The following is a 22,102-nucleotide window of genomic DNA, read 5'->3' on the forward strand; positions in this document are numbered from 1 at the left end:
AGGAGCAGGCGGATTCCGCGGATAACCGCGGCTTTCCCGACGGGTGAACGGCGGTCCTCACGCGAAGCCTGCGCATGCCCAGGGCCCAGGGCCGGGGGCGGGGCCGGGCTGCGGTGGGCGTGTCTGGATGGGCGGATGTCCGGCTGTGGTTTGGGTCGGCCGCCGGCGGAGTGACGGGTCTCCCTCTGGCTCGGGGCAGGGAAGCACGTGTAGGGGGCGGGATCAACAGTGCAGGAGCGGGGAGGGGAGGAGGGGCAGGGGCTGGAGGGGGCGTGGCCGGCCTGCGGTGGGCATGTCTGGATGGGCGGGTGTCCGGCTGTGGTTTGGGTCGGCCGCCGGCGGAGTGACCGGTCTCCCTCTGGCTCGGGGCAGGGAAGCACGTGTAGGGGGCGGGATCAACAGTGCAGGAGCGGGGAGGGGAGGAGGGGCAGGGGCTGGAGGGGGCGTGGCCGGCCTGCGGTGGGCGTGTCTGGATGGGCGGGTGTCCGGCTGTGGTTTGGGTCGGCCTCCAGCGGAGGGACGGGTCTCCCTCTGGCTCGGGGCAGGGAAGCACGTGCAGGGGGCGGGATCAGCAGCCCAGGGGCGGGGCGGGGAGGAGGGGCAGGGGGCTGGTGGGGGCGGGGCCGGGCTGGCCTTAGGTGACACGGCGGCGGTTGGCGGCGGCGGTTGCGGTTGTTGGCGGCGGTCTAGCACGTGGGGCGAGTCGTTGGGTTAAGACTGTGTGCCGCGCGGTGCCAGCAGAAAGCCGCGGCCGCTCCGTGCCAGGTGAGCGTTATCCCGTAACGGAAGGGCCAGGTCAGTGCGGCGAAGGATGCTGTGGGTCACCTGGAGTGCTTGCTCGGCGCCGCGGGGAGGTATCCTGTGGCGATCTGTCTGAGCGAACGGGGACGTGGAGAAGGTAATCCTCCTTCTCCGGAGAGGGGTTTGGCGGCCGCGAAGGAGGAGGGAGGGACCAGGAGCGGGCCGCCCGGGAGTGGGCCGCACGTGGGCCGGGGCGCCGAGGAGCGGTGGGCGGCGAGGCCCCGGCGGGCGGCGAGGCCCCGGCGGGCCGGGAGCTGCGGGGCGACGGGGCTTTGCAGATGTCGCCTGCCGCTTCTGCTCTCTCGCCTCAGGGCGCATGGCTGGGCCCAGGGGACTGCACGTGAGGACTGAAGCTGGTAAAGTCCCCGTCACTGGGCCTGGGCGACCGTTTACCCAGGAGGCTGGGCCTTACAGGGAAAGGGATGGCTTTGGAAGAGACAGTGCTCTGGCCTAAGGTTTTGGGTTGGTTATTTAAATTCTCTAAACTGAAATGTCCTCATTTCCAAAATGTTGGTAAGCATATTACTGCCCCAGCTACCTCAGCAACAGTGGTGATAGTTTTCTGTGAAAATGCTTTGCACAGTGCCAATGACAGCCTGTTAAGGGGCTTCGCATATGCAGTCTCAATTCTCACACCAACAACTTGTGGTAGGTATTACTGTTCTCATTGTACAAAGGAAGAGACCGTGGCCCAGGGAAACTCATTCGCCCAAAGACCCACAGCTAGGTAGTTGCAGAGTGAAGACTTGAATGCAGGCAGGGGACTCCGGAGCACATTCACCGCACCATAGAACCTGAATCCAATGTTTCTTTTGTTATCCTCTGCGTTATAGAATCAACTCCTAATGTGGGTGAGATATTGAACTATATTTCTTCTAAGTTCAACAGTGAGATTTGCTGATCTAATTATCAACTCCACCAGCAGGCCTTTCATTATTATGGATTAAATTTTTGAGCCTTAAATAAGCATTCTAACTATAGGAGAATCCTGTCAACATGTAAAAACTCCTAGAGGTAGCCACAAAGGAACAAGAAGGTGCCTGGTAACAAAAATGCAGGTAAAAACTTGACCGGAATAAAAACACTGTGGAGGAGAGTTGCTTCTTGACTGGTACCATGTAAACTATCTGTGGTCAAGGACCAGTTTTTGTTTTATTTTTTTAATTTCCTATCCAAGTGGACTGATATTTTTATAAAGTACAATAAAAATGATTATTACTAGAAAAATGAGAAACACATGATGCAAATTCAGATTTTTATTATTAAAGACAATACAATGAAACTACATTTGAATAACTCATTAGAATAAATATTACATAGGGAAGAAAAGAAAATTTTAAAATCAGTACACATTCACTGGAAGTATATATAAATATGTGATGTAGAGAATCCCTATTATACTTGAAACATTTGTCATTTCACAAATGAGCTCACTTCTTGTTAATAAATTATATAATTTGGATTAATGACACTATTTGCATAGGATAATATAAATGGCTTCTATATTTTTGTTTTTAAAAACTCAGAGAAATTAGTCTCAGAGGTATGTTGGTGGAGATGTAAGAGGAGAGCAGCAAGTTAAAATTTTTTTTTCTTTGGCGGTTTTTAATGTATTCACTGTTGTGCTGCCATCGCCACAATCAATTTTAGAACATTTTTATCACCCCAGAAAGAAACCCTGCATCCCTTGACGATCACTCCTCATTTCATTCCAATCCCTGGAGCCCTAACCAACCACTGATGTACTTTCTGCCTCCATAGACTTGCCAATTCTGGACGTTGCCTACAAATGGAATCATATAATACGTCGCCTTTTGATCTGGCGTCTTTCACTTAGCATAAGGTTGGAAATTTGGGTTGTTTCCACATGTTGGGTATTATGAATAATAAATACTGCTGTGAATATTTGTGTACCGGTTTTTATGTGGACATACGCTTTCTTTTCTCTTGGGTGTATACCTAGGAGAAGAATTTAAATTATTTTTAACTTTGACCCAGATTGAAACCAATGATGTTGTAATTTCAAAGTTCATTTTCAATCAATAGCCAGTTCCAATAATTTATCCTGTAAAGTTGTAGTTTTATTTAAATTACCTTCTATCAAAATTACCTTTTGATGACAGACATGGCTTTCCTTCTATTAATGGAAAATAAAATTCAAAGCATTCTGTGAAATTCATGAGATGCGTATGACTTTCCACAGATTGGCAACGTGAAGACCATTACCTGCTTCACTGGTAGTCACTGTTGAATAATGGAACATGTCAAAAACCTGTCACAAAAATGTTCTAACTCTGGTTTTTGCCTTTTGAGCATATCTCTTCTGTAAACTATGTTGCCATGCTTCCTTGCATGGAAGTAGAAAAATCATTTAAAATATTAAGATTGTTCACTTTACACTTTACAAAGTTGGGACCAACTAGTTTTTTATTTTGTAGAAAGACTGAGAATTTGTAGTTCAGAATTCTTGACACAACTTTTCCATTCCATGAAAATCCAGACTCCACATGCAGTAGCAGTTGTTGATGATTCACTTCCGTATTATTGCATTATAAAAGGAATAATGTTAAACTTACACATTAGGCTTTTCTTTGTCACTAAGTATACTTTTTAGTTCAGCTGACATACTTTGTAGCAAGCCCCTTCTCGGTGAGGGAAATGGTGCACTAATTACATCCACTGTAATCTGAGTGTGAATCGGAAGCCTCTCAATCTAGGTAACGCTTCCAAAATGTTTTTCCCTCATTCCAGCTGTATCGTCAGTATATACATTTATTCAAAACATGCTTGTTGACAGTATAATCCTTCATGGTTTTATTCAGTTCAGTGCTAGTTGTGTTTGTTAGCAGTAAAGCTCGAAAAAAATTCTATCACGTCATCGTGTTCAAATTACATAAAACTAAATTGTCATTTTAGCAGTATCTGAGCATTTGTCAAGTTGAAATAAAAAACACTTAGCTGGCTTTATTTGTTCAGTTAGCTGGTTTTGTATCTCATTAGCTAGTTCCTGAACATATCAGATTGGAAAGTAGTACTTAAGGCCTGTTTTTCCTGTCAGTTAGCCCAGTGTTTCTAAGCATGTATCTCTGATGCAATCTTTTGCTAATCTCTCAACAATTAAGATCTTTTTTTTTTAAGTTTTAGTAGCCTGAAGAACAATTCTATACAAAGTCTCAAGAAGCTTTAGAATATTTACATTTTCTGAAACGTATATTCTTGAACTCTATATTAAAGAATTCAGTGCTCTTAAAGAATTATTTTTGTTTTGAATTTGGTGAGTAAATATCACTTAAACGTAGATGGCTTAATGGTGTCATTAGTCAGTACTTTTCTGTAAATAATAGCACTTTGCTATACAGATTAACTTGCCTAACATAGCTGACCATTTAGGAGCCCCAGTGGCGCAGTGTTTAAGCACTCGGCTGCTAACCAAAAGGTCAGCAGTTCGAATCCACCAGCTGCTCCGCTCTGGGAGAAAGATGTGGTAGTCTGCTCCTGCAAAGATTACAGCATTGGAAACCCTATGGGGCAGTTCTACTCTGTCCTGTAGTGTCACTATGAGTCAGAATCGACTTGATGGCAGTAGGTTTAGTTTTTTATTGGGAGGGATTAATATAGCTATAAAATATATGTATATAAATATATATATAACATATATAATTTAAAATCTGAAATTATATATGTAATATATGATTGTAAAAACGATCAAAAATGATTGCAAAAGCTAAATGAATCATAAAGGCATACAGATAATACAATATTGACAAAACTTAAAATACCACACATTGTAAAAAGGTCCTCTCAGGCTATACAGCTTAGGCTACCTGGCACTCACTCTGCCAATTTGACCACATCCAAACTACTCTATACCCTGTTTAATGAGACAAGTGTATAGATCGTGGGCTTGGACTTCAGGGAAATGTTAGATTGTTACATACATTTCTAAGTACTTCCCCCCTTGTTTCTGCTTATCTTGTCTTAGACTAGCAACAGTTTGCCAACTTGCATCAGCCCACAGATCACACTTTGAGTAACATTGTCATAGAACTCAAGATTGGCACAGCCTAAAATGCAGACCTGTGCAGGGTGCCACATGCCCGCCTGGCTATAAATGGAAGGATGCACCTGCTTCTCTCTATTCTGGCTTATCCTGTCGGATTGCATGTGGCAGGCAGTTTTTTAAAAGCATCACTTCATATTAACAGATGTGGAAGCTGAGACTCAGAGGATGGAAGCAACTTGCTTGTGGTAATGGATCTAGATCCAGAGGAATAGTTAGAGCCAGGTCTCCTGAGCCTCAGTCAGGAGCAGAAATGTGCAGACAACCGTCCAGCTCACAGCCTCCCTGCGAGTCTGAGCTCACCTCTTGCTCTGTGCTGTGTTTTTGTTTTTCAGTCAAAGAAGGCTACGAAGTCCAGTCAGAGTTAAATGTCACCTGGAGTTCTGTACCTCCTCAGTGAACAGCATCCTCCTGGGGATCAGCAACACCAAAGTGGATGACATTGGATTGGAGATTGTCAGTGGCAAGGTAGGTGCTTAATATCCAGGAATTTTTTTTTTCTTCCCCGGGGTCAGTAACAGAGTAGTTAAGAAATGCAAGAAGCCCCTAATAACTGACTCCCAGTTACCCACTCTAGTGAAGTGGGGGCAGAAGACTATCATCAGCAATGAAGACTGATACTTCCACTTCTGATAGTTGCTTTGACATGTATGGCAGTGCCCTTCCCCTACTCCTGTCTTGGCAATCCACACCCTGCCAGGGTCAAGGTAATCTCAGGTTACCCCCTTAGCAGAGCAGGCTGTCCAGAGTTAATATAGGTGAATAGCCTTTCAATGCATAAACTAATATTCAGCAAGGGAGAAAAGGGGGAAGTAGAAAGATGAGATGAGCCTGACCTCAGCCCATGTTAAAGACTCCAAACTCCTGGAAGGAAAAGAAACATTTCTCTGACTTGCTTTATAGCTTTGTATACAGTACCCTGCAAGATAAGTTATTCAGTCTATGAGGTCTCCAGTCAAAGACGTGATCTTCCCCTCCCCCCCGCCCCCCCCAAAACAGAAATTGTGTCTTTTTGAGTTTCAGAGGATTGACCTGTAAGGCCTGCCCTCCATCCGATATCATCTGGGGCTTTCCTTTCATCGCCCTCACAAGGTCTCCTGTGAAAAATCCTTTACAAATGAAAATTCCTTTCTCTGTCCTTTAACCTTTCACAAAACACAGGATAATTTTGTTTTTCAAAGATTATAAGCCTTTCCACTTTTTAAAAAATAAAACATCCATACAAAATAATAACAGATAGGAAAGTAATTTATCTGACTATTCCCTTTCTGGAAATAGAAAAATATGAATGGAACATTGTAACACTAAACAGATAAAACATTCACGGAAGAGATGATATAGCTAGTTCAGTGGTCCTCAGTCAAGAGCAGTTTTGTTCCCCAGGGGATATTTTGTAATGTCTAGAGATGTTTTTGATTGTCACAGTTGGAGGGAGAAGGATGTTGAGGTGCTACTGGCATAGCTAAGCATCCTATAATACACAGAACATCCCCCACAACAAATAATTATCTGGCTCAAAATGCCAATAGGGTCAAGATTGAGAAATCACTATTTAGTTACATCTTTAAGTTCTCTTCTTAGGTAAAATTTTTGTAGATTTGTATATAGAAATTGTCAGTCCCTGATGTTTTACCCTTTGGCATTGTCATGGATTGAATTGTGTCCCCCCAAAATATGTGTCAACTTGGTTAGGCTGTGATTCCCAGTATTGTGTGGTTGTCCTCCATTTTGTGATTGTAATTTTATGTTGAGAGGTTTAGGGTGGGATTGTAACACCACCCTTACGCAGGTCACCTCCCTGATCCAGTGTAAAGGGAGTTTCCCTGGGGTGTGGCTTGCACCACCTTTTATCTCTCAAGAGATGAAAGGGAAGACCCAGAGAGTTGGGGACCTCATACCACCAAGAGCAGCACAGGGAGCAGAGCGCATCCTTCGGACACAGGGTCCCTGCGCCTGAGAAGCTCCTCAGCTAGGGGAAGATTGAAGACAAAGACCTTTCTCCAGAGCTGACAGAAAAAGCCTTCCCCTGGAGCCAACACCCTGAATTTGGAGTTGTAACCTACTAGACTGTAAGAAGATAAATTGGTCTTTGTTAATACCATCCACTTGTGGTATTTCTGTTATAGCAGTACTAGATGACTAAGACAGGCATTTAGTTACTTTGTTCTATAAAGATTTACCCAAATCCTCATGAAGTATATTCCCATTTCCTGTATAAAGTATATTTGTAAACTGTACATTAAAAAAAAAATACTGCCAATTCAAGTATTTTAATACTCACACCTTAAGTAGTTTTTAAAGAAGTAGATTGTAATGCTATTCCTGCAGTTTTCGGGGGAACCTTCTGATGAAGGAAGGTTGTTTAGGGCCACAAGACACTTAAGAAGCAAGTGCAATCTGAACTTACATAACAGTTCTCAGCGATCGACAAGTCCTCTAACTGATGAACTAGCTTTAATACCGGCCTCCACTCCAGTCTCATCTCATTCTGATATCACTCGAGTCACAGCAGAACCTTCTATCAACTGCATGTCTCCTGAAGAGCTTTTCCAGTGGGACTGAAGTCCGAGCGTCTGCCTCTTTCACAGATTGTGTTACTTCATCAACAGACCAGAGTGGAAGTACTTGGTAGAACCTTGTGTTTAGTGCCTTGGAACCAAAGGCGTGAAAAACATTTGTTGCACTTGGAATTTCAATTTTGCTCTGCATTTGGACTTCAATGACTTCGAATAACTGTCCTTGGTGGAGATCAATGACGGTTTATTCAGAACTACTGATGAGCTTAATGTAGCTGACCTATAGTTGAGGTAAGAAGTTTATGGAATTTCTATAGGCAGGGTTTGGGTCAGTTTGCCGCGTGTAGTGTGGAGTCCTTGGGTTTTTAAGAAAGTCTGTGCTCTTCAGGCTTGTCATTTTCTCAAAAGATAATACTTCTGTGTCTGGTGCCTATGCCTATATTCTGGGTTGCTTAGAAGGGAAAGGAGTAGCATAAGGTGGAGGGTCCTGAGAACATTATTTGGCACTTCTCTTTCCTGATATGTCATACCAGCAAGAAAGCAGCCCCGGGAGTAGAGCGCGTCCTTTGGATCCAGGGCCCCTGCACCTAAGAAGCTTCTCGATCAGGGGAAGATTGAGGACAAGGACCTTCCTCCAGAGCCGACAAAGAGAGAAAGCCTTCCCCTGGAGCTGACACCCTGAATTTGGAGTTGTAACCTACTAGACTGTGAGAGAATAAATTTCTCTTTGTTAAAGCCATGTTTGGTATTTCTGTTATAGCAGTACTAGATGACTAAGACAGTGGGGTTAGCTGTTTTAGATTAATGGTCAGTAAAGGCTTATGGGAATAGGACACTTGAGATAATTGAGCTGTATCAAATAAGAGAATGGGGCTGCGTGAAGTTCTGGAGGAAGAATATTGCCAATAAAGGAAAGAGTTGTTTCTGAGGGCCTTAAATAACCCAGGTGTTTTGGCATGTTTGAGGAACCTCAGGAAATAAGTGAACTAGGGGAGACTGTTAGGAAACGAAGTTAGTGTGATGGGCAAGGCCCCCATCGTGAAGGACCATGGGAAGGATTTCCACATTTTTGCTAAGTGCTCTGAGAAGCCACTGAAGTGGTGCTGTTATGTAGACTGTAAGAGGGATGATCAGTGGCATGGAGTCTAATTTTAACTAAGAGATGGTGGTGGCTGTAAGGTGCAGGTAGTGAGAAGTGGGTAGGTTCAGGATTTATTTTAAGGTAGAGCCAAGAGTCCAGAATATGTGTTAATGGATTAGTTGCAAGATGTGTAGAAAGGAGAGAAATCAAGGATGCTTCCTAGGTTTTTGTCCTGAACGACCTAGAGGATAGTGAGAACATTTGCTGAGATAAGGAAGACTGGGAAGTGAGTAAGAAACTTGGATCAAGAGTTTTATTTGGACCACAGTAAGTTTGAGATGTCACGTAGACATTCAAGAGGAGATGTGAAGTCAGCCATTGGCGGAGGAACAGCAGGGCGGAATATGTAAATAAGGGTATGCTAGAGAGCACGGGTGGAATTGACTGCCCTGAATTGGCTGAGATAACCTAGGCAGTGAGAAGAGAAGAGGGATGTTTCTTAAACGTGGCATGGAAATCAATGAAAAAGCATGGGAGTGGCAGGGAGGTTAAGGTAGAGAAGCTTCTCTCTTCCTAAACATAATGGGCTGGATTTGAAGATATAAGTTCCCTTCAACTATATGAGAAAAATCCAACAAAGTACCAATTGATTTAATAAATTGATCCCAAAGTCCACCTTTCAGCCAAAGATTTTAAAAAAAAAACAAAAAACCAAACCCATTGCCATCCGGTGGATTCCGACTCATCCCTATAGAACAGAGTAGAACTGCCCCATGGGATTTCTAAAGGAGCGGCTGGTGAATTCGAGTAGCGGACCTTTTAGTTAGCTCTTAACTACTATGCCACCAGGGCTCAAAACTCACATGAGGAATGTGCTCCTTAGTTCAAGTATGAGACCAAATGGGCAATACCTGCTCAAAAGCAAAGAGGAAAAGGTAGGAAAGGACAGGAAACCTGGATGAATGGACACAGGGAACCTAGGATGGAAAGGGAAAGGGGGAGAGTGCTGACACAATGCAGGGATTGCAACCCATGTCACAAAACAATTTGTGTATAAATTTTTTGAATAAGAAACTGATTTGTGCTGTAAACTTCACCTAAAACACAATAAAATTAAAAAGAAAAACAATCGAACTCATTATTAAAAAAAATAGGCAAAGATAATTTTAATGGGAAAACAAACAAAAAAAGCCAAACCTGTTGTCCTCAAGTGATTCTGACTCATAGCTACCCTATAAAAAGTAGATTATAAAATAATGTGTATGACTAATATGTATTTGCATTGAAAGCAGATTAGGGTATGAGACATGGTTACCTCAGGTGCTGGGATTTAGCGTGGTTTTTTTTAATTCTTCTATTATTGGTAGTTTAAAACTTGTCTTCAGTTATCAAAATATCAAAAATAACCAAAAGAATACTTGTGTAGTCTGTTTTTTATATAAAGAAAATCCATTGAAATCGCTTCCAACTGGGCAGTTTCCCAGCTGAGTCATCAGCCAGGTGAGGAGCCTCAAGGTGAGCAGGGTGAGGATGGTCCAGACCAAAGGGAGAGGGACGAAGCCCTGCCCAAGAGTTAGGGCCGGGGTGGCCCAGAGGGTACCGCCCCTAATCACCAATGGCTGCCTCTGAGCCCACCTTAGGGATAGGGCGGGGTGCCTGGCTGGTGTCACCAGGTCAGTGGGCGTCGCCGGTGCCACATGACTCGGGCCTGTGGATGCACTCAGGGCTCTAAGGCTGTGGTGAGTCTGGAGCCCAGGCCGCCTGACCGTCTTGCCCTTCTCCGCCAGGGCAGGTCCTGGTGCTGCCCCCCTCAGGGCCTGGTAGGCGGTGCCAGGGTCCCCGGGAGCAGGGGAGCGGCCTGTGGAGCTTCGGGAGAGGGCTGGCGGCGCCTAGGGGCACCTGGAGCGTCCACCTGCCCTGGGGCAACAGCAACACAGGAGTCTATGCTGTTGGATGTCTGAGTCACAGCCGGGGGCCCACACCCAGTGGGCACCCTGATGGCGTGAAGCTGACCATTTGGCCCTGGCCAGCCTGAGAAGCCACCCAGGGAGGGTGTGGTTTAAAAAATAAATACATATATGACTATATTTGAATATATGCATTCATGTTTACACTCTGTGCCAGTCTGTATGCTTCTAGTCTTTTTTCTATGCAATCGTGAAGGTCATATAATACATAATATGCATTTCTTTAAAATTCATCAGACAGGCTTTTTAGCCTGTAGAAATTCAAAAGTGTCATTTTGGAGATTTCCACCTCTTTATGAAAATGGGCAGCATTAAGCTGGAGGATTTTCCCCAGTGCCCCATCCTCACTAAGGGATTTAATTAACCCATAGTTAAGACATTGTAAACATCTTAAGAAATTAAAAACCTTTAAGAAACTTGAGGGTGAGTAGGTATATCACCTGACGTGTATTAAACTCATTTTAAAAACCTGACTTGAAGACTCACCTGCCTTTTTGAATAGGTGCCAGCTTGAGTAGACAGGGTTTAGGGAATTGCCAATCAAAGGTATGGTTTCTCCAGAGGCCTCCAAAGAGTGTAAAAGAAGAGTGGAGCCAGACCCCTGCCTGGGGCACACCCTTGGTATGGAGTATTTGAGGGTGTGTGTGGGGGGGAGCAGCGGGGGTGGGGAGAAAGGGGTGGGTGGGTAATAGGGAAATGCCTGGTTTTAAGAAACAGTTTTACAATGAGTAATTTTTTTAAATGAGTCATTCAGTGGAGACATGTTCCTCATCTGCAGGGGTCAGTAGAAGTGCTGGTAGCTGAGAATGTGGAGTGCTCCCAAGTGCCAGCTGGCCTTTTGGAGAGAAAACTTGATGTTCGGAGCACTGGCTGGCCCTGCCTTTTCTAAGTAAGTAAGGGTGCTGGGGTGTTGGTAAGAGAAAGCAGATGGTCTGTGAACACTGACCCTGGAAAATTAACTCCCAAGTGTGTGGGTTGTGGGTAGTAAGAAAAGAACATCACTTGCAAATGACAGCAGTGCCTTTATTAATTTATTTTTTGTATGCTTTTTAATTCTGAGTTGTTTTTAAGGGACAAATTAATGCGGCCACCAAGAGTTTTCAGATTTTACAAAAATCTTAGTGTTTTAAATATTGCAGTGATTTACTTACACATGCTGTATATGAGAAAAGTCCTTAAAATTATAGTGAGGAGGTAGAAAGACTATGAGTTAAATTTTCACGGTTCTCTGAATTCTTCTGTTGTCCATTTTCCTTTTATTCTCTTTCATCCACCCCTTCCATGTTGACCCACCAAACCAAACCCGTTGCCGTCTCGTCGATTCAAACTCATAGTGACCCTTTAGGACAGAGTAGAACTACCCCATAGGGTTTCCAAGGAGTGGTTGGTGGATTCGAACTGCTGACCTTTTGGTTAGCGGCTGAGCTCTTAACCACTGTGCCACCAGGGCTCCTCTTGAATCCTCCCTAATTCACCATTATGTTAGAAATAGGTTTTGCTATTCTGAAATAAGAACATTTTACTGTACTTTTGTGCTAGTGGTTGCTTTTGGTGTGTCTTTAAGGGCTAAACAGTTAACTCAGGGAAGTATTTTACTTGATAAGATGATGCCTAGGCTCCAAGGGAGATATGGTAGATGGTATAGGAGAAGGGCACGCAGAGGCCACATGTATACCCCCCAGAACTCTATTGGAGATCATAACATAACCTCAGTGATCGCTTGAATCTAAACATACAACTTTAACAGTTGATGCAGATAACTTTGCACGTGAATTTTGGAACTCTACTTAACTATTTCTCAATGGAAATTTCTTCAATTAAGCCATTTGTTTGTATTGCCTTTATAATAGTGAAAGCTAGCGTTTATTGTGTACATTCTATGTGTAAGGCCTTTTTCTAAGTGTCTTGTGTGTTTTATTAAATCTGCAGAGCAACCTTATAATTAAGATCCATTTTAGAGATGAGGAAACTGAGGGTCAGAGATGTAAAGTAACTTACTCCGATCACCCAGCTGATAAATTGAGCTAGGATTTAAACCCAGGCAGTTTGTTTCAGAATTTATGTAATCACTGTGCATGACAGTAGGGAGCCCTGGTGGCTCAGTGGTTAAAGCACTGGGCTGCTAACTGAAAGGCTGGCGCTTCGAGCCCCCGAGCCTGTGGGCAGGAGGCAGATGTGGCGGTCTGCTTCAGTGAATATTTACAGCCTTGGCTGAAGGGCTGGCGCTTCGAGCCCCCGAGCCTGTGGGCAGGAGGCAGATGTGGCGGTCTGCCTCAGTGAATATTTACAGCCTTGGCTGAAGGGCTGGCGCTTCGAGCCCCCGAGCCTGTGGGCAGGAGGCAGATGTGGCGGTCTGCCTCAGTGAATATTTACAGCCTTGGCTGAAGGGCTGGCGCTTCGAGCCCCGGAGCCTGTGGGCAGGAGGCAGATGTGGCGGTCTGCTTCAGTGAATATTTACAGCCTTGGCTGAAGGGATGGCGCTTCGAGCCCCCGAGCCTGTGGGCAGGAGGCAGATGTGGCGGTCTGCTTCAGTGAATATTTACAGCCTTGGAAACCCTATAGGGCAGTTCTGCTCTGTCCTGTGGGGTCCCTATGAGTTGGGATCAACTGGACAGCAGTAGGTTTGGGTACATAACAGTAATGTACACTGTATTCTATATGTCATATATATGTTCAGAAACTAATTTTTCCAACATATACGCTATATATGCATTACCAATCCAGCTGCCATTGAGTAGATGTCCACTCTTGACGACCCCATGAGTTTTCAGAGTAGGACTGCCCTCCATAGGGTTTTCAATAGCTGTGACCATGTGGAGGTAGATTGCCAGGGCTTTCTTCCAAGGCACCTCTGGGTGGATTTAACCTGCCAACCTTTCAGTTAGTAGCTGAGCACCTAACTCATTGTGCCACCCAGAGGCTCTGAGTGTGTATGTGTGTGTGTGTATATATATATGGAAATTAGTTTTCCTCCTTATTTGGACTTTAATGTTTTTGGGGCTCTTATGAATATGTGTATTTTGTTGTTCCTGGGACTGAGCTAGATGCTACAGAACAGAGTAGGCATGCCTAGCCCTCTCTCGCCTTCTCCCGCCCCTCTTTTGCAGAGATGAAATGAAAAGGAATTAATGAAGACAGATTATTAGATCAGGGCTCATACTCGGGGTATAATAGCATTGGGAGTTTCTCCTGTCACTTCAGTTGTGTTCAGGAATTGACACCTGCTTTTTGTGAACCACAAAGACCAGTGCTTTATATCAAGCCATTTAGATTTGGGGTATGAAGCAGTGATTTAAAAAATAAAATTTTATTTTCAGAGATTTTTTTCTAATAATTGTTTACATTTATTTTAGTTGTATATTCTAAAACTGCTACAAAAAGGCATCAAATAATTGTTTAAATTTTAATTCATATGGGTCACAATGTATGTTAAACTACATATTACTTGTCATCAAGTTTTTAGTAGTGTATAATACTTTTTTTTTATATAATACTTTAGTTTGTAAGTCAGATATGTATATTTAAATATAAAGTAACATCATAGCATACAGTTTTCCCACATTAATTCATTGGAACTTTCCTCCTGTTTTGCTCTTTTCTCTGTTTTTGTCTATGGTTGGGACTTCTCAGAGGTATTGGGAAGAACAAGATGTGGGAAAACTTTACAATAAAATATTTAATTGTGGTTTTTCAGATTAAGATGATTTTCTTCACCTAAGGTTTATGCACAGTTTGGGTCTTTTCGCATCACATGGTGTAATTAAGAAGACTTAGATGATGAGACCTGTATTACTAGATCATTAAAAAAAAGAAGTTTCTTTGTATATTAGTTTTCCCACTCTTGAAAATATTGAAGTTCCTTTTGTCTGTACTGGGGTGGTAGTGGTAATTTTTGATAAGGGTAACAATAGCTCTCTTTCGTAGAGCCCTCTTCCTGGCCCATTTCTGTACTTACCTCTTCACGTTTATTTAATCCCTCCAAAATTGGCATGTGACTGGTATTATTATACCCGTTTAACAGACCCAGTTTAATTACACCAATTTCCCAAGATCACGTAGTTTCAGGGAAGCCTTCCTTATTTGATGACAAATTCCCGATTATTGTGGTGTCTGGTGACGTCCTACTGGATTTACTTGGCTCTCTTTCAGTGCAGACAACCAAAGCTGAGACGTGGATATGGCCGTGCTTTCACAGCTGCCTTCCCTGCCCCTGCACTCTCACTTTGTGCCCTACTCTACCCTGTGGAGTGTCTGCTTCAGCCACTGCCACTTCCAGCACTGGATGGAATGCTGGAAAGGCTAGGAAAGAGATGGGGCTGGAACAGGGAGGTCTAGGGAGGAAGAATGGGGACATCATTGGGAAAGTTGTTGTGGAGTCAGAATCAGGGCTCAAACCCAGGTTTTCCAGTTGTCAGTACTGCCCAATAATTGCGTGTTTCCATTGATTTGTCTGTTCTTTGATATTCTACCCAACAAATGTTTATTGCATGCTACTATGTACCAGGCACTGTTCTAGGCAATGGGTATCCAGCAGTGAATGAAACAGGCAAGCCTCTGCCCTAATGGGACATACATTCTGTTGTCAGGAAGACAGATAATAGACTAGTAAGACGGTAAAACGTGCTTTGGAGAATAAAAAATAAAGCTGAGTAAGAGGGAAAGGGAACTTGAGGACAGGGTGAGAAAGGAGATGAGGGAAGGAAAGATTGTTTTTAATGTAGGGTGGAAGGGAATGTGTCTCTGATAAGGTGACATTTGAGTAGAGCACAAGCCATGAGAATGCCTGAAGGAAAACCATTTCAGGAGACGGCACAAGTACAAAGGTCCTGACATAAGAACATGCCTGATGTGTTGGAGAAACAGTAAGGAAACCAGTGTGGCTGGAATGGAGCAAGGGGGGAACACGGTGGGAGGTATCACCAGAGTTGTAATGGAAGCCAGATCATGTAGGAATTGTAAGCCACTTAAAGGACTTTGACTTTTCCTTTGAGGGAAAAGGCAGGGTTTAAGTAGTAGAGTGGCATACTATGACTTCTATTTCATACAAGGATTCCCTCCCCCAACACCGTACCTCCACATGAACTTTTAACGGAACTTTACATCTGAAAGAATACCAGTTCCTTTTACCTGATACATCATCCTGGCTTTCAACAGAAAATCTCAAGGCATACTAAAGAGCAAAAAGCACAATCTGAAGAGAAAGGGCAGATACCACAACTAGACTCAGATAATGGCAGAGATGATAGAATTACCAGACTGATGATTTAAAATAAATATGATCAATGTGGAAATCCTGGTGGCATAGTGGTCAAGAACTACGGCCGCTAACGAAAAGATCAGCTGTTTGAATCCTCCAAGTGCTCCTTGGAAACTCTATAGGGCGGGTCTGCTTTGTCCTGTAGAGTGGCTATGAGTCAGAATTGACCTGATGGCAGCGGGTCTGGTTTTTGGTTTATGATTAATATGTTAAGGGGTCTAATAGAAAAAGTAGACAACATGCAAAACAGATGAGTAGCCTAAGCAAATAAATTGGGAACTGTAAGGAAATGTGGGAAATCTAAAACATCTCAACAGAAATGAATAATGCATTTGATGGGATTATTAGTAGATTAATCATAGCTGAGAGAAAAATTGTTGAATTTGAAGGTATTTCGGTAGAAACTTCTCAGACTGAAAAGCAGAGAGAGAAAAAAAATTGGAGAAAAAAAAGCAGAATATCCAAGAACTGTGGGGTAATTACAAAACCTGTAACATATGCATAATGCGAATACTAGGAGGAGAAGAAAGAGAAAGGAACAGAAGAAATATTTGAAGCAATAATGGCTGAAAATTTTCCAAAATTGTTGACACACCAAATTACAGATCCAGGAAGCCCAGAGAACACCTAGTAAGATATGTACTAAAAAATCTACACCCAGGCATATCATATTCAAATTGCAGAAAGCCAAAGAAAAAGAGACAGTAGCACCTCTTTCTTATTAATTGATAGAACGTGTAGACAAATCAGTATATAAAAGACTTGAACAGCATTATCCACCAACTTAACCTAATTGCCATTTATGGAAATAATACAGTTAACCATTGCAGAATCACATTCTTTACAAGTATACCTGCAGCATTCATCAAACTATGATCCGTTATCGTTGAGTCAATTCTGACTCATGGTGATCCCGTGTATTACGGTAGAACTGTTCTATAGGGTTTTCTTGGATGTAATCTTTTTGGAAGCAGATTGCCAGGCCTTTCTTCTGTGGTGCTACTGTGTGGGTTTGAACCACCAACTTTTAAGTTAGTAGTAGGAACAAACCATTTGCGCCACCTAAGGACTTTAGGTACCCATTGCAATTGAGTCAATTTCAACTCATAGCAACCCTAGGACGAGGTATAACTTATAACTGCCTCATAGGGATTTCAAGGCTGTAATCTTATGGAAGCAGACTGTCACCTCTTTCTCCTACAGAGTGGCTGGTGGGTTCGAACCTCTGACCTTTCAGATATCAGCCAAGTGCTTAACCACTGTGCCACCAGGGCTCCTTAGGTACCTTATACCATTGCTACAAAGTCGATTCCAATTCAGAGTGACCCTATAGGACAGAGGAGAACTGCTCTACAGAGTTTCCAAGGAGCAGCTGGTGGATTCAAACTGCTGATCTTTTGGTTAGCAACCGTAGCCCTTAAACACTATGCCACTACCCTAAAACAAGTTTCAATACATTTAAGAGGATCGGAATCATACAGTATGTTATCTGACCACCATGCTGTTAAATTAGAAACCCATGATATCTAGAAAATCTCCAAATGGTAGAAAATTAAGCAGTGTACTTCTAAATAATTCTTGTTTCAAAGAAGAAATCACAAGGGAAATTAGGAAATACTTTTTTTTTTAATGTAATATTTTGTTTTTGCTGAAGGCTTTACACAGCAGTTTAGGTTCTGATTCAAAAATTTCTACACATATTGTTCAATGACATTGGCTATGTTCTTCACAATTCATGAACATTTTCAATATTTCAGTTGTGGTTTTTCCACTTCCATTAATCTAGTTTCCCTGCCCCCTTGCATTCTTATCTTTGTTTTAAAGTAATTGTTGACCATTTGGTCTCATAAAGATGATTTTTTTTTTTTTTTAAACAGCACATTACTCATGGCTGATATTCTTTATTTTATGAGCCTGTTTATTATTCAGCTAAAACGTATCCTTCAGTTTAAGGTTTAAAGAGTATCTCAAAACAGTAGTCCTCTAGTCTCGACCAGTCCTGAAAGTCTGGTTTTTGTTTTGTTTTTTAGGAATTTGAGGTTCTGTTCCACCTTTTTCTTCCATTCTATTAGGTCCCATCTATTGTGGCCCTGATCAGAATGGTCGGTAATGTTAGCCAGGCACTATCTAGTTCTTTTAGTTTCAGGGTAGATGAGGCCGTGGTTCGTGTAGACTGTTAGTTCTGTAGACTAGTTTCTTCTTTGAACCTTTGGTTTCCTTCTTTCTTTTGTTCTGGATGAGTAGAGACCATTCGTTTTATCATAGATGGCAGTTTGCAAGCTTTTAAGACCCCAGACGCTACTCACCAAGCTAGGATGTACAACATAAAGTTTACAAAATATATTATGCCTTGACTGAGATGTCCCATGAGACTATGGTCCTAATAATTCAAACCCAAGAAACCAATCCTGTGAGGTGTTTGGTTATGTCTAAGAAGTATCTGCAACTATTCCCTCTATGTGTTTTATTATAGATATGCATATATGTGCATTCAGTCACATACATGCATACCTGTGGAGCCCTGGTGGCACAGTGATTAAGAGCTCTGCTGCTGCTAACCAAAAGGCTGCAGTTCAAATCCACCAGCTGTTCCTTGGAAACCCTATGGAGCAGTTCCTCTCTGTCCTGTAGGTTCACTATGACTCAATCTATTCAACACCAATGGATTATATGTACGCACATATATTCTCACATACACATCCCTATATAAATATGTGTGTACATACATACTTGCATGTATATTTTTGATTGTTGTTGCTGTTGTTTCAAAATTATATATGTCTTAGGAATTACCAAAAGGTCCTTTTTTCTTGTGTACCTTTTAGTAACATCATTTACCTTCGTCAGGCTGTGCATGCTTCACACTTGTTCAGTGTTACCTTTCACGTCACCAAAAATAACAAGTGCCTACTATCTTTTTTACTATCTAGGGAGTGAATCCTCCTCTGCCCCTCCTCATCCCTGGTCACCACGAATGAACATTAGTTTCTGTACATTTGCCTGTTCATGTCATTTCATAAAAGTGAGAACATACAGTATTTGTCTTTTTGCGATTGTGTCATTTCACTCAACACAATGTCCTCCGGGTTCATCCATGTTCCAAGATGTATTGGGAACTTATTCTTCTTTAATGCTGAGTAGTACTCCCTTGTATGTTGTTGTTAGGTGCCATCGAGTTGGTTCCAACTCATAGCAACAGTATGTACAACAGAACAAAACGCTGCCCGGTCCTGCGCCATCCTCGTTTCATTGTTATGCTTGAGCCCGTTGTTGTAGCCACTGTGTCAATTCATCTCATTGAGGGTCTTCCTCTTTCTCGCTGACCCTCCATTTTACCAGGCATGATGTCCTTCTCCAGAGACTGTCCCTCCTGATAACATGTCCAAAGTGTATGAGATGAAGTCTCACCATCCTCACTTCTAATGAGCATTCTGGCTGTACTTACTCCAAGACAGATTTGTTTATTCTTCTGGCAGTCTGTGGTGTATATCCAGTATTTTTTGCCGACGGAGTAATTCAAAGGCATCAATTCTTCTTCAGTCTTCCTTATTCATTGTTCAGCTTTCATATGCATATGAGGTGACTGAAGACACCATGACTTGGGTCAGGTGCACCATAAGTCCTTAAAGTGAAAGCTTTGCTTTTTAACGCTTTAAAAAGATCTTTTGGAGCAGATTTGCCCATTGCAGTGTGTCATTTGATTTCTTGACTGCCGCTTCCATGGGTGTTGATTGTGGATCCAGGTAAAATAAAATCCTTGACAACTTCAATCTTTTCTCCATTTATCGTGATGTTGCTTATTGGTTCAGTTGTGAGATTTTTTGTTTTCTTTAAGTTGAGGTGTAATTCATACTGAAGGCTGTGGTTTTTGCTCTTCATCAGTAAGCAAGGTTGTATCATCTGCATATCGCAGGTTGTTAATGAGTCTCCAATCCTGATGTCGTGTTCTTCATTTTGTCCATTGCACATATGTACCACATTTTACTTATCCATTCATCCATTGATGGGCGCTTAAGCTGTTTCCATCTTTTTTCTGTTGTGAGTAGTGCCGTGATGAACATAGGTGTGCATATGTCTGTTCATGTCACTTCTGTTAGATCCCTAGGGTATATACCTACCAGTGGAATTGCTGGGTCATATGGCAGCTCTATGTCTAGTTTTTTGAGGAGCCACCAGACTGCTTACCACAACAGCTGTATCATTTTGCATTCCTGCCAGCAGTGGATGAGGGTTCCAATTTCTCCACATCTCTTCCAATACTTGTTATTTCTGTTTTTTTTGTTTGTTTGTTTGTTATCTTAGCCATCCTAGTGGGAGTGAAATGGTATCTCATTGTGGTTTCGATTTGTGTTTCTCTGGTGACTAATGACATTGAACATCTTTTCATGTGTCTGGCCACACGTAGTGGATGGTTATGGAAGTACAACATATCAAAATTTGTGCAATGCTACCAAAGTATTGCTAGAGGAAAATTTATAGCTTTAAATGATATATTAGAAAAGAAGAAAGATGTAAAAACAGTCACCTAAGTTTCCATCTTAAAAATATAGAAAAAGTAGAACAAAGTAAACCTGAAGCAAATAGAAAAAAAAAAGTAATACAGGCAGGAAACAATGAAATAGCCAACAGACAGCCCATAGAGAAAATCAACAAATTCAAAAGCTGATTATTTGAAAAGATTAATAAAATAGATCAAGAAAAAAAGATAGAAAACATAAATAACCAACATCGGTAACGACAGGGACATCACCATAGATCAATGGAATAAAGGGATGTTATGAGCAACGTTAAAACCGTATGAGAGCTTAGATGAAATTGGTAAATTCCTTGAAAAATAATAATTTAAACAAAACTGACAGAACAAAAAATGGAAAATCTGAATATCCTGAATGAATATTCCATTATCTATTAAGTAGATTGAATTTGTATTTAAAAATCTTCCCATAAAGAAAATTCCAGATTAAGATGGCATCACTGGTGAATTCTATGAAACTTTTAAGGAAGAAATAATACTGGTTTTATACAAACTGCCAGAAAGTAGATGCATAGGGAATACTTTCCAGTTTGGTTTTGGAGTCCACTGTAACTTTCATACTGAACCTGACAAAATAAAATTAAAGACCAATATCCCTTATGAAAACAAAACAAAACCTTTGCCGTCCAGTTGATTCCGACTCATAGCGACCCTACAGAACAGAGTAGAACTGCCCCATAGGGTTTCCAAGGAATGGCTGGTGGATTCAAACCGCCCAGCTTTGGATTAGCAGCCAAGCACTTAACCACTGTGCCACTAGGGCTCCCTTATAAAAACAGATGTAAAAAATCTATAATAATAAAACATTAGCAAATCAAATCTGGCAACCTATAAAAAGGATAACATATCCTGACCACACGGGCTTTGCCTCAAAGATGCAAGTTTGATGTAATGTTTGAAAATCAGTCAGTGTAACTTACTGCATTAACATAATAAAGGAAAAAAATCAATGTTTTCCGGTGTCCTCAAGTCAGCTCCACCGCATAGCGTTCTTAGGTACAATAAAACGAAGCACTGCCTGGTCCTGAGCCATCGTCACACTCGTTGCTATGTCTGATCCCATTGCTGCAGCTGTTGTGGCAGCCCATCTCGTTGAGGATCACCCTCTTTTGTTTTGCTAACCTTCTACTTTACCAAAAAATTAATAGGTGCTGAAAAATCATTTGACAATATTCAACATCGATTCCTGATGAAACCTCTTGGCAAACTAGGAACAGAAGGGAATTTTCTCAGTAAAGGGCATCCATGAAAAACCAATAGCATCATACTGGTATACGCTGAATGTTTATCCCCTAAGATCAGGTGGAAGGTAAGAATGTTTTCTGTCTAGAATTGCATTGGACGTTATCCTCAGTGCAATAAAGCAAAAATAAGAAATAAAAGCATGAAGACTGGAAAGGAAGAAGTGAAACTGTTATCCTCCTCAGATGACATAATTGTGCACATAGAAATTCTGTGGGGAAAAAAACTAGAACTAGTAAGTGTATTAAGCAGAGTTATAGAATAAAAAGTCAATACTAAAAAGTCTATTGATTTTCTATTTACTAACAATGAATAATTTGAAAAATGAGATTAAAAATACCTTTTACAAAAAGCATAAAAAAGAACAATAAGAGTTTCAGGTGAGACAATGTGTGTGAAAGCACCCAGTGCTGTACTGTGTATAGGTATCATGATAGATGTTTATGATATAAGCAACAAAAGGAAGTACTCCGGAGGGATATTTTTTGACTGGACTTGTGAGCTTGATCATGTAGTCTGTGGAGAACCATTTTAGTTTCCTGAACTTGGGGATAATAATATTATAAGGTCGCTTTAGGAGAGCAGTACAGGAAGAAAGTTCTCCTCAGGAGTCTAGGTGATGGGGACCAGGCAGCACAGAATGT

The 22,102-nt window shown here is 42.0% G+C and overlaps 1 long non-coding RNA gene across 3 annotated transcripts in view; it reads left to right on the forward strand.

Annotated features, from left to right (window-relative positions):
* Positions 1 to 665: 665 nt before the first annotated feature.
* The window catches only part of LOC126085845 (uncharacterized), a 79,078-nt gene continuing 57,641 nt past the window's right edge, over positions 666 to 22,102 (forward strand). For 2 of the 3 annotated variants that reach the window (XR_007519356.1, XR_007519354.1), the window contains exons 1-3: positions 666 to 765; positions 5,197 to 5,329; positions 11,204 to 11,314. This is a non-coding gene — a long non-coding RNA (uncharacterized LOC126085845). Of the gene's footprint in view, positions 899 to 5,196; positions 5,330 to 11,203; positions 11,315 to 22,102 lie in introns of all 3 variants that reach the window. The other variant, XR_007519355.1, reaches the window with a different exon arrangement.

This window comes from Elephas maximus, chromosome 11, assembly GCF_024166365.1.
Source record: "Elephas maximus indicus isolate mEleMax1 chromosome 11, mEleMax1 primary haplotype, whole genome shotgun sequence".
Lineage (NCBI taxonomy): Eukaryota > Metazoa > Chordata > Mammalia > Proboscidea > Elephantidae > Elephas > Elephas maximus.